Below are 12,164 nucleotides of genomic sequence, written 5' to 3'. Positions count from 1 at the left end.
CTTCTACCTTTCACAAATCTTAATAAGAAATAGGGTGTGTTAAAAATGGGAAAAAAACTATATTCCCACAGATGTACTCCCTAGGCAGAAGAATCACGTTTTGTCCACACTGCCACAGAGCTGGATGAAGATGTGATGAGCCCCATCCTGCTCAGGGCCATCACCAGCCCTCCTCCCGGCCTCCCAGGCAGTGCTCCATGTGTGACCACTGCATTCCTGTTCGACAGACAGCGAGCCTGCCATCCTGCTAACAAATCAAAAGCAGCTACAGCACCTGGTGGAAAAGTGGGGGTGCAGAGATGAGTAACTGTGGGAATATCAGCCCTACCCTCCATGCTGTGCAAACAACACTGCCATGCTGCTGGTGATGTGGCTTGTAGCTGGCAGGCACCAAGCACTGAGCAAGCTCCTATCTGCAGAAGCGCATGTAGACACAGTCTCAGTTGTTTAGCTCTATGTTAACAGCAAAAAACAAATCCTAAGTGGACTAAACAAATCTCATCGTGGCAAAGTGCTTCATAAATTACTAATTCAGCCTCTGGCAGACTAATAGGGAATAAAGCTGTTTACCTCAGAGTATGACACATTTTTCTTTCTTGCCTTCTCCCTGTGGCACCTGTAGATAGATTCTGATGTACAAAGCTTTGTGTCAGTGACTAATGAGTACCTAACAGTTGCTGCAGATTTCCATAGGCTGCACATTATCACTGCTATTTAAGACATCAGGAAAGAACCTAAGAATCATCCACCTGGGCCAAAAAAGGATCAGCAGATTAAAAAAATGTTCTTTCAGAACATCAAACCTGACGATGCAGCACATTTCAAGTGCCAATGGCAATAAGAAGAGGTTTTGTACCACAGCTTTTGCATTTTTACTTCCATTTTCTGACCATATATAACAACAACATGCCTGCCCAGGTGGGATAACAAAGGAAATTGTTCCTTCTGAAAGCCATGAGTTTATTTGAAATCAGATGGGTTCTCCAAGACATCCTGTGGGATAAGCACCTCTGTGAAGGTACTGTTTGAAACCAAATTGTAGTTTGGAATATTTTAAAACAGGAATTTAAACAGCCTTACTGACAGTGATGACATGTTTTTAGGAACCATTTTACTGCATCCTGTGTTGTTGCCTGGTGTAGTGGTAGGGTGTGTGGGAGGGAATGGAAAAATAAATGGAGTACAGTGAAAGCTTCCTAGGGCTTCCCAGCTCTTGGACTTGCTGATATCAGAGAGTTCAGGAACACATGTTCCCAGATATTCCCGAATAATCCAGGCAGGACAGTGCAGAATAGCACCATGCAGTCAGTGAGTTAGTGGGAAGCAGGTGCTGCACATTGAATTCAGGCACAGCCAAAAGGCTCCCGCTCAGGAGGGCAGTGCGGCCGAGGGGACTGGGCATTGCATAAACCAGGACAGAGCCAGCCAGCTCCTTCTGATCCCGCAGCAACTCCAGGCACAGAAGCTGTGCAACAGGCTCTCAGGTTACCAGCCCACGTCACCAGCCTCAGACCAGCTGGGTGATCATTCCCTCCCGGCATCCTCCACCTTCCCGCAGGTTAACCTTTAGAGGCCTGGTTTAGGTCTCCAGGAGCTCCTCTGGCATGGCAGTGCAAGTGGAGTAGGCACCAGGTGCACAAAGAGGATTTTACCCAGGCTAAAAAAAAAAAAGAAAAACAAAAAACCACACAAAACAGTCTGTATCCAATGTCTCAGTGAATGCAGCTTCATTTTAGGAAAGAGGAACATGATTCCTCACTGCTGGGAAAATGGTTATCCCAAGGCTTCAGATGCTTTCATTGCTTTTATTTAAAGGGGTTTGCCAACTGGGTGCACTATTGTAAAACTAGTCCTACCATGAAATAACTATGGTTTCTGTTCTGCTGGGTCTCCTTGACCAATAAAAGGTTTTAATAATAGTACAATATCAGGTAATGTCTTCACATTGTGTATCAAGTCACTCCATTCCCTTCCTTTTACTATTAGATATATGTAAAGTAGAGCTAAACATTTGGTTCTTGTATGGACTAACTTTTTTGTGGTTTTTTTACCATGAAGACACTGGTGCTGCCAAGAATATTTCTTGTTGAGGTTGTATTTAAAGCTTTTTGAAGGGTCGTCTTTGCTGCACAGTGATATTAGATAATACTTAATAAATATATATTTTCTGCAAAACGGTAATTAATTATTGGAATTAAGTTTAGCAAGCAAATTTAAATAAAAAGTCATGTAGCTGGAGGACCAAAAACTCTTCCAGGTTATTTGGTTTGCAATTGTATTATCTATTGATGCTATAGTTTCATTAAGTTCTCCAAGCAAGCTAGACTATACTGAAATCTTAGCACACAAGAAAATTACTTTGTATTACAGATATTTCATTACTGATGAAATTAATAGTATCTTATACCTGTTTAGCATCTTCTGTTGGATAGAATCCAAGCATGTTATCAATGCTATATTAATGTAACCTCTTGAAATGATAGTAAATTAATGGATATTTTATGTAGTTAACAGATGAGGAGATATTAAGGCAAGTGGGTACCTTCTCAGTTTGGGACTTGATAGATTTGGGAATAAAATCTACATTTCCCCAATTGTGTTGCAGTGTCTGCTATTTCTTTCCAAAGGAAGCAAACAGCACACTACCAAAATGATCTCACCACTGACAGAAGTAGTAGTACTCCATTCCCTGATGCAAAATATTTTCCTGTGATATCCTCAGTGCATTTTACAGGTAAAATCAATCTGCCTCTCCCTCCCACAGGAACTCACACACAGAATCTGACTGAGAAAGTACTCACTGGGACATCCATGTGTCCACAGGAAGTCTCCTGTTTAGTTCAACTTGCTTACTTCTCATAGGCTCATTAGGAGACACATCATCTGCTTGTTGTCATTTATTCATCAGTCTCTTATGACTGAGCTTCAGCTGCTGTGATGCAGAATTAAGAGACATGAACACCTCAATAATATGGTTCACTAACCCCAAAAGTAAGTTATCATCAGATGCCATGTAAAGGAAGGTACATAATGAAACACATCATGAATATTTTTGTACAGGTTTTCCATACTCAGGCTCATTTTTATCTCATGATGTAACAATAGTTTTTAAAGCGTTCATTTAAGCCAGGCTTTAACCAGATGTTAATTTTAGAAGCTGGATGGTACCTTTCTGGTTTTGAAAGCCAGCCTTATATTGGAACTATAATGAAACTGTGCAATGGACATGTTATATTAAGAAAACTCCCTGTGACATTTGTCAGCCTAGATACCACGGTGAAATCATGGCCAGAGATGTGCATCTGACCATCCCTGCGCCTCTGCAATGCACAGGGACTGTCGGGCAATAACGTTGAGATCAAGAGGTTTGTTTAGCCTGTCAGAAACCATCTCAGCACAGTCCCTGCCACAACTGCTCACCCTCAGGAAATCCAGCTGAATTTCCAGCAGTGAGAGCCACTGCTGCAGTTCCCCTCAGCCTTCTCTGAAGCCTGCTGAGCAAGGGAGCTCCCTCCTCATGGCCTTTCTGCACGCCTGTAGAACCATTGCGTCATTTCCTTCCCTGCTGTTTAATTTTCCAAAATGCATCTGTGCCAACACAATTGGGTTGCTTTTCCAGCCAGATAAGAAGAAATAGCTTTTCCTACTGCAGTGTGTTCACTTCCCTAGAGTTGGCAACTGTGACATTTACATACATTTCTGCAAATCAGTGTTGCTGTATTTCTGAACATGAATATCATTAAAACCTGAAGAAGGTTTGAAAACCCCAACCAACCACTGTTGTATTAGCCATTCCAAGTTCTCTCTCTGATCAGATTTTTATCCTCCACCTCTGCATTCACTGAGTCAGGTGGTCACTACCCCAGAGAACACATATCTCAGCTTTGCAGCTCTCCTTAATTAGCAGGTAGCAGAGCAACACGTAATTAGCAATAATTATTGTCTGTTTTCAGCCAAATGATGCACCTGTGGAGGGCGCAGAGGACTCACGTGGAGCATATGTCACACAGGCCACTCCATGCTGGCATTAAGACAATGCAGGCTCTTCCTGGGAGAGCTCCTCAGGTACAGGTTACCCAACTTCTCGGCAGAGGGAAGTGTAAGGTACTCCGATCACCATTTTGATAGCCACCCTCTGAGTTCATGGGGTGCATTTGGCATGGTGTGCAAATCACAGACCAGCTTAAGAGCTTTATAAAAAGCCCCAGGCTTTGTATCAACCATCACTGCCCTCATCCCAGTAGCAACAGTTTTAACAGTGTCAGGAACTCCATTGCTAAGTCCAACAACTGAAATCAGCAGTGGTGGCTGGTGCAAAACACTTACTTTCTTTCATGTCAAGACCTAAGAGTGGGAAATACTAATTTTTACGAAAGCATGAGTAAAGATATGGCAAAACAGTTTCAGGTCTGTGGGAATTTAGTCAGACTGCTTCAGTCTGTTAAATGGAATTAAAAAAAAATACAATTGATTTTGGTTCAGCTTGGCATTAACAGGTTCCTACCCAAGTTGCTTAAGTACTTTGTAGGAACTACAGTTAAATTATTTCATTTCCCCATTCTCCTATATGGACCATGTTCCCCCATTTAATTTTCCATTCCACTGTCCCCCTTACTGGAGGCAGGACCTCATGTGGTTTCCTTGGCCAGGACACAGCACAGAAGTTGCTGCCCTGCTGGAAGTCTTGGCCATGGAGGAGAATTGAGAACATGGAGTACCCAAGCTCCCAGTTCCCATGGACACTGCCACAGCCTCAGCACTGCAGAGTCATGATCTTTTTCAGCAAGGAAAACGACTATGTTTGTCCCTCCCTTGGGGGAAAATAAGTGTCAAAGCATCAGAGTTTGCCATGGGACAAAATTTGTTGTTAGCAACCTTCCTTCCACAAGCCCAGAGCTGCTCAGCCCTGTCCAGAGAAGGTCAGCAAGGCATGAAGGCTGCCCTGCATGTGCCCTGGAAGCAGTGAAAGGGTCAGGGACCAGCAGCAACCGGGAAAGCAGGGTGAAAACAAAACCCCAAAACACAGTCTGACACTGAATGCCAGAACACCATCAGTGAAGCTTCCCTGGGCTTCCTCATCAGGACTGACAGTTTTGCACGAACGCTGCCGGCCTCTGCGCTGCACTGTCTCTCCCCCACTACACAGCTGTGCTAGATGGACCAGCACACACCTGAAGCCAGCAACCAAAGGGTTCATTCAGCTTAGGGAGGTATCACTCATTTGAAGAATCAGTCACTAGACACCAGATAGTTTCCACGGCTGGTAATGAAACCATTTTGGACATCCAAAGGGCAGTTCTCTTGCCAAGGTGCAGGAGCTCCTGGCAGCCAGCCCTCCCAGCCCTCCTGCATCCTGCCGTTGTCATGGCAGCACGCAGGATGTGCGCCTTAGTGCTTATTAGGCTCCAAGAAGCATTTCCCATGTGAATTGGGCTGCACAATCAGAGACACAGAACTGTTAAGCTATCATGGTATGAAAATTAGCAATGGCCACAATTACCCGAAACTCAAAAAGCTGTAAAAGCGCTTCTCTTCTTTGTGTGTTGGCTGTCCCTATTTAAGGCTTTATCTCTTGACTTCCAAAACACTCCAATGAGCAGTGCCTGCTACTTGGGGACAGCAGGTAAACAGACATCCTTTTTGTTTGACAAAGAAGCCCTCCTCTCTTTCCTTTCCTGTTACAGTAATTCCTTTAATATTTACCCCACATGCAGTGTTTATTCTGCAGTTAGAAGGGAAATTCATCTGCTGTGGCTGTGCTTGTGAACCTCTGGAATTGCCAGCAGTAAATGTAAACTCCAGTGTGACCTCTTGAGTCTGTAAAGCCCAATGCCCTCAATTGTGTCCTGCTGTTTTAGTTTTTTAGGATTCCACAGATGCCAAAGGTAGTCTTAGTTTACATTAAGTATAGGCAGGTCAAAGACACTCCACTGAAGCCAAGAGAACTACTTACACGAGTAGGGCCTACTTATAGAAAAAGGTTTGCTGGTAGAAATAGGGATTAAAAGACTGAAGCCATCAAACTGTAAGTCTCTCTTTTGCTGTGTCAGGTCTCAAGTATGTAAACTGGCCACTGGAGCTGAAAGACTCCCAGGATGACGTTGCCTGGAGATCACAGCCCCACCTACATTCCCCTAAGGTTAGGCTTGGGGCCTTTGAAGTTTTTGCCATTTTGGAGGACACCCAAGCCTAATTACAGCAGGGACTGGGTGCTGCCAAAAGCACAGAAGCTGCTGAAAACGTCTTCATACTCTAATATGAAAAAAGTTGCTTGGTGAATCTGAGCAGTTGGTCCAGGCTCTGGCTCCCAGCAGAGAGGAATATTAAGCAGTGACAGGTAGTGACAAAGCACACGTAGCAGTGACCCTTTCAGGGCTGTCACAACACCCTGCAGTAGGACAAAGTGTGCACTAGCTGGCTGGCACAAGGGTTTTCCAAAGCACAGGAGGGGTGCATCCTTTGACAAGGTCACTAACAGGTGCAGGGGGACCCAATCAGTTAAATCTGAGACATTTCCAGCAAAGGGAGAACGCTGTAATGTTGAGTCATGTCACACGGCCGCTACTTTGGACCAGTGACTTGGCTACAGCCTGGGATGCTGCCCTGCCTCCTGCTAGTTGAGGCACAGGGAGTTTTGCCCAGACCACAGCCTGAGAGTGTGAGATGAAGTGGCTCTGGTCTCTCTCTCCTAATTTAAACTACAAGCAAGTCTGCCTTTTACAACACATCAATCACCAGTGAACTCAGTGGTCCTCTGTGGTGGCTCCAGCTCTGTCACACACTCTGTAGTGGTGGACATCAGAGCACTGGTGTCTTTGCAGCACGGGGGCTGCTGCTGGTTGGGACTGCCCTGCACACACGTTGCCTTGGTACCGGTTTCCCTCTGGCCATGCACAATGCACAGCTCCCAGGGAGGACCTGCAGCCTGGTGAAACCTGCTGTGCTGGCAGGAGCCACAACCTCTGTGGGGTGGGTAGGGGCAATGAGGAGAAGGTCCACACAGGGATAAAGCAGAGAGCCTTTTCCTAGGAGCCTCCAGCAACAGCAGCGTTTCAAACCCCCACATATGTGCAAGTTGATATTTCAGTGCCTGCAGGTTGCTATGGACAACCAAAGATTTCAAAACTGCCTTACAGAGCAGAGCCCCAGCACACTGTACACTGCAGTAACACTTGGCATTTCTATTACCAAGAGCCACATGTTAGAAAGTAAGAAATACTGTCATCACTTTGCAACTGAAGATATGGAAAGTATGATCACTCCTAGGTGAAACCGGTCCCTCATGTAACCCCTGCCCATTGAAATGGTCTAGTACCTGAAATCACCTCCTCAAACATGTAGGCCCTTCAGGTAACCTACACAACGTCAGGGACTGAAGCACAGGCAAACTGTATGGAAACAAATTGTTGGGATAAGAAGAACAGGTTCTAGAGAATGACAGGGGCGTTAATGGGAGGAAAGGTCTGTGAAGTCAAGTTTCCCCACGCCCTTGCAAAGGGCTTCCCATAGCATGGGTCAAGGCTGCAGCCGGTCAAGGCTTGTGTTTCCTGGCCATCCCCTTCCTTGGGAAGAGAATCATCCTTCCCAGCTGGGCAGAGGCATAGCAGGGTTACTCTTATGTGACTGCACACACAGCAAGTGGCATTTCCAAAGACATACATAGAGCCATGATGAGAAAGACAGGGACAGGGTGCAGAGCCTCTAAGACCCCCCAGCCAGCCAGCTGGCATCTGCCATGTGCAGCACATCCTCATCTCATATGGCTTCAGAAATAAAAAAACCACGCCCCCAAGTTCTTTTTCTGGATCTATCTCATGAACATTAACACGGTGTTATTAATGCTGTGCTTCTGGATGCAGGGGTACTGTTACCTGCAGCAACAGTAGGGGAAACAAGGTAAAGTGAAATAGAGTGACCTGCCAACATCAAGCAAGAGGTCTGTGGCAGAGCTGCGGCAGACTTAGGTCTCCAGAGCCTGCCGACAGCATTGCAGTTTCTATCAGGACCAAGACTACTATGACAGGTAGTAATATTACTCCCATTTTAAGATGGTGACAATGCCTGTACAATCTGCAGGTACAGAAATTCCACCCCCATTTCTGTTGCCTTAAGCACAGAAATACACTTTCATTTGTTCTAAAACGAAAACTATGGTACAAAATTATGCAGAATAGCTAATAAAACAACAATCTCTGAACCGTTCTTTGGCTCAGCAAGGGGAAAATGTCAAGGAAAAAGATCTAGGAGTAGATTTTGCTTATCCTTCTCCTTCTATACTCAATGCATGCCCTCGTCTCTTTCAGATCTGCAGTGTGCCACCTAATTTATCTTCCCACCGACACAGACACAGAGAGCACACATCCATGATTAATGGAGTTTTATACCCAAGGAGTTGGTTACATTGCAGCAGACAATGAGAAATTTGATTACCACTAATACGGTATTGACACAAATGTCAATGTTCTAAGGCACACGATATCATTTTGAATCAAGGATCCCTTTCATCATTATTACTTCTGTTAGCTTCTTCCAGTTTAATAAGCTGTTACTCTGTGTATTACCCAAATACTCCGGACTAAAACTATCTGGGGACAATTTAGTTTTTATGTAACACTTCATTAAGTAGGAGGCACCTTTAACAAAAAGGTGCTGTGTGCTTACATAGCCCTGCTATCATTTAAACACACAGTACTCCAGCCAAAACCAGTGGTCAGTTGATGCCTTTACCTTAGTGATAACTAATCTGTTGTTTTATCGAAGTCAAATGTATCAGGAAGTGGAAGTAATGGCTTTTTCTTTTTTGTCTCTGGAGAATTGTACTGATCAAATCACTCAAATCTTGACGAGTCAAAAATTAAATTAAGCCCAGTGATCACATCACGCAGCCAGACGGGATTCAGATCCACAGGTGGGATCTCTCCTTGCAAAGGGCCCACCACAGCATGAGCAGAGGCTTCAGCTGGTCAAGGCTTGTGTTCCCCTGGCCACCCCTTCCCTTGGGAAGAGGACTGTCCTTCCCAGCTGGGCAGAGGCATAACAGGGCTACCCTGCTGGGGTGTCTGGTGCGAGGCTGAAGGGCTTTGGACTCAAACATCTTTCCTGGTTCTGGACTTCCTTGTCAAGGCTGCTGGTTTAGGACTGTGGTGCCTGACCTGGACCTTACCTCCTGCCTCTCTCCCACACCCATCCCTTCCTCTCCATTGCAGAGGCCTAGGAATCTCCCTCCTCTGAAGGATGATAGCTTCAGCTGTTTTCCCTACCTGCCTTTTCATGAGTGCCTTTCATTTCAATGCTTTCTGATGGTGCCTCCATCATCTTTGGGACCTTCCAAGCACTGCCTGCAAGCCCCAGGTGTTAAATGTCTTTTGTTTTTGCCAATGGAAATGGGTCCATGAAGAAACTCAGTTACGCTCACCGACCAATCATTAAATTTCCATATTTCAAGAAGGAATTAGTTTAGCTTCTGACATAAAATTTCAGTAAGGACTAGAGAAATAGGCAGTATGGGAGAAGAAGCAGAGTTTCTGGGGGCTAGGGCTCTTAGTGGCATCCATGCAACCATTAAAGTCCTTAAGCTCAGCATGGAGGCTGCTCAAGAAGTTATACCAAGCCTTGAGGCTGATCTCATTTCTGTCCAGAAACCAGAGGGAGCAGAGCAGAAGACAGGGGAGAGACAAGTGTTATGATCAAGTGGAAAAGTTCACACATCACTTTAAACTTTATACTTGTTCTTCAAGAACAAACAGGCAAAACAAACACAACAGACCTTACCTGGGAAAAACCCAAGCGGAAGTCGGCAAGACCAAAGAACTTTAAGAGCTAAAGAAATTGAAAAAAACCCTCTCCATACTTTTTGTCAATATATTAGAAGCTCAGAGTCTGTGAACATTTATGACCACCTGAATGGAGCAAAGTATAAGATAAAAAAGCACTGTGAGGCAGCTAAATAATGCTCTTGTCTCATTCCTGCAGTAGGATGCAGTAGGGTGGCATCTGCATCCAACCTCCTTGTCCATCCAACTCCAACTGAAGTGATGGACTGGGGGCTGTCTTAGCTGAAAATAAAGCATGCCAGTAAAGGAAAGCTGAACTGTTTGAATAAGGGAGTGAATCATTCATGCTGCTGGTATCAACTCCGTTAAAACAACCATCTGCTTTTCTTCTTTTGACATTATGGCCTTTGACTTGTTTAATCTGATAAACATGTTACACCTGCTGTCCAGTAATACTTAGGCAGAGATTTCTTTCTTCCTGAAGACCTAGATATTCTCACAACCCGGTTGTTATCCTGGATTTACTATTTACTGATGACAGCATATTTAAAATCCAAAAGGAAGAAACTGAGTCACAAAGAAGAAGAATTTGATACTACCTTCAGGCTTTGGAGAGAATAAGTTCTATAAATCAGGAATACAGTCCAATAGACTAGAGAGAAAAAGGCTGATTTGGAATCTGCCCGGGTGCTCTCCAGCCATGGAAAGTCAGAGGATAGCTCTGCTCTTCACCACCTCCAGGTCATATTCCAATTCCCAGAATATTAAAGGAAGAGGACAAAGTTCACTACATGAATGGCTGGTCGTTAGTTCAATCTGTTAAACAATCAGAGACAAGAGCTACAATTACACCAGTGAATATAAGAATTGTATGTAAATGCCATCCATTTCACACTGAGGGCTATGAAACAGGCAACAGCTGTGATAAGGAAAAACATTCCCTTCCTCATCACTGGAGATTTAAAAAAAAACCAAGTTAGACAAGAACCTGCCTGGTGAAAGGCAAATCCAGTCCTGCCCTGAGACAAAGGGGTAGCCTAGATGACTTAGAAAATGTTATCCAAGCCCTATTTGCTACAGTCATGCATGTGCAGCACTTCCCCACTGCAGTACTGACTGCCCAGAAGTCTGTTTCTGCTGGCAGATAAGATCATGGTTACTACAGTAACCACACCGGTTTTCTTTTCTGAGGAATAGACAGAGGAGGGTTTTTTTCCTCAAACTGTAAGTATGCTCAGCTCACATGCTTAAAAGCCTGCTGCTGCCAGGCTCTGCAAACTAGCCCTGAACAGCATTAACAGCAATGTTTGGTCCAGGTGTGGGCAGTGGTGGCACCCTCAGTACAGAGCTACAGAGCTTACCACTGTGCTCCCAAGAACTTTAAAAAAAAATAAAAAAAAAATAAATAAAAAAGCCTCCACAAATCTCCTCCCTCCAGATGCAATGCTCAGGTTTTAAAAATTGCAAATTAAAACCTAACCGTAATAAGTACAGAGACAGAGAACTGTGATAACCAAGAGAATTTAGGGTTTTCACTGACAGGTGGAGAACAAGCTTGGTGTGAGACTGGGAATTGCTGTACACCTTGTAAATCAGATGCATGGGCCGCCCTCTGCAGTGTACCATTAGACTGCGCTTGGTTGGCATGTTCCTAATTCACTAGGACTACTTTAAAATTCGAGTCAGATATGTAATTTACCCCCACACTTACCCATACCATTTGAATCTGAGTGTGAGAGCTTGATCTGACACATTTATCCATCTTTGCTTTAGACATTTCTCCATTGCTTTAAGTTTACTTTCTGTAACAGATAAATAAATGTTATTTTTCCTTTGCTAACCCACTACCCCTCTATTGGTACTCATATTGCTGACAGGGAAAGTTTCTCATGCTTCTAATACTCCAGTCCTTATTCAGGAAGACAGTACTCGTGAAAAATTAATTTTGATTCATCAATCTTGGCCTGAAATTGAAGTGATGGAGCCTTTAGTCACCCCAGATGAGCATTAAATGCTCACCAGTAAGAGCAAAGGCTTTCTAAACTGGCCCTCACTCTACAAGTGTGACTCCTGTCCCAGCACTGATCAACTTGAGAGATCATCCCAAGGATATTTCTATTGCTGAGTAAGTCTGACATTTTGTGTGAATTTATTGGTGCCTGGTTTTATGCCTTGTATCCCATTTTCATTGTCGTATGTCAGATTTGGAGTTTTTTTTCCCCTTTCCATGAAAGTCTTCCACTGGGGTGCGCTTCTTTGTACTGGGCCCACCTAACAGGATCGCAAACACCTTTTACCCAGCACATAGTTTTCCATCCCATTATCTTTATGTCTGCTTGACTTTCTCTGCCAGCACATTTGTTGAGAAAATAACAGCCCTTGGGGGCAGAT

Source organism: Corapipo altera, unplaced genomic scaffold (assembly GCF_003945725.1).
Source record: "Corapipo altera isolate COAL_440 unplaced genomic scaffold, ASM394572v1 45, whole genome shotgun sequence".
Taxonomy (NCBI): Eukaryota; Metazoa; Chordata; class Aves; order Passeriformes; family Pipridae; genus Corapipo; species Corapipo altera.
Note: the sequence above shows the minus strand (reverse complement) of the source record.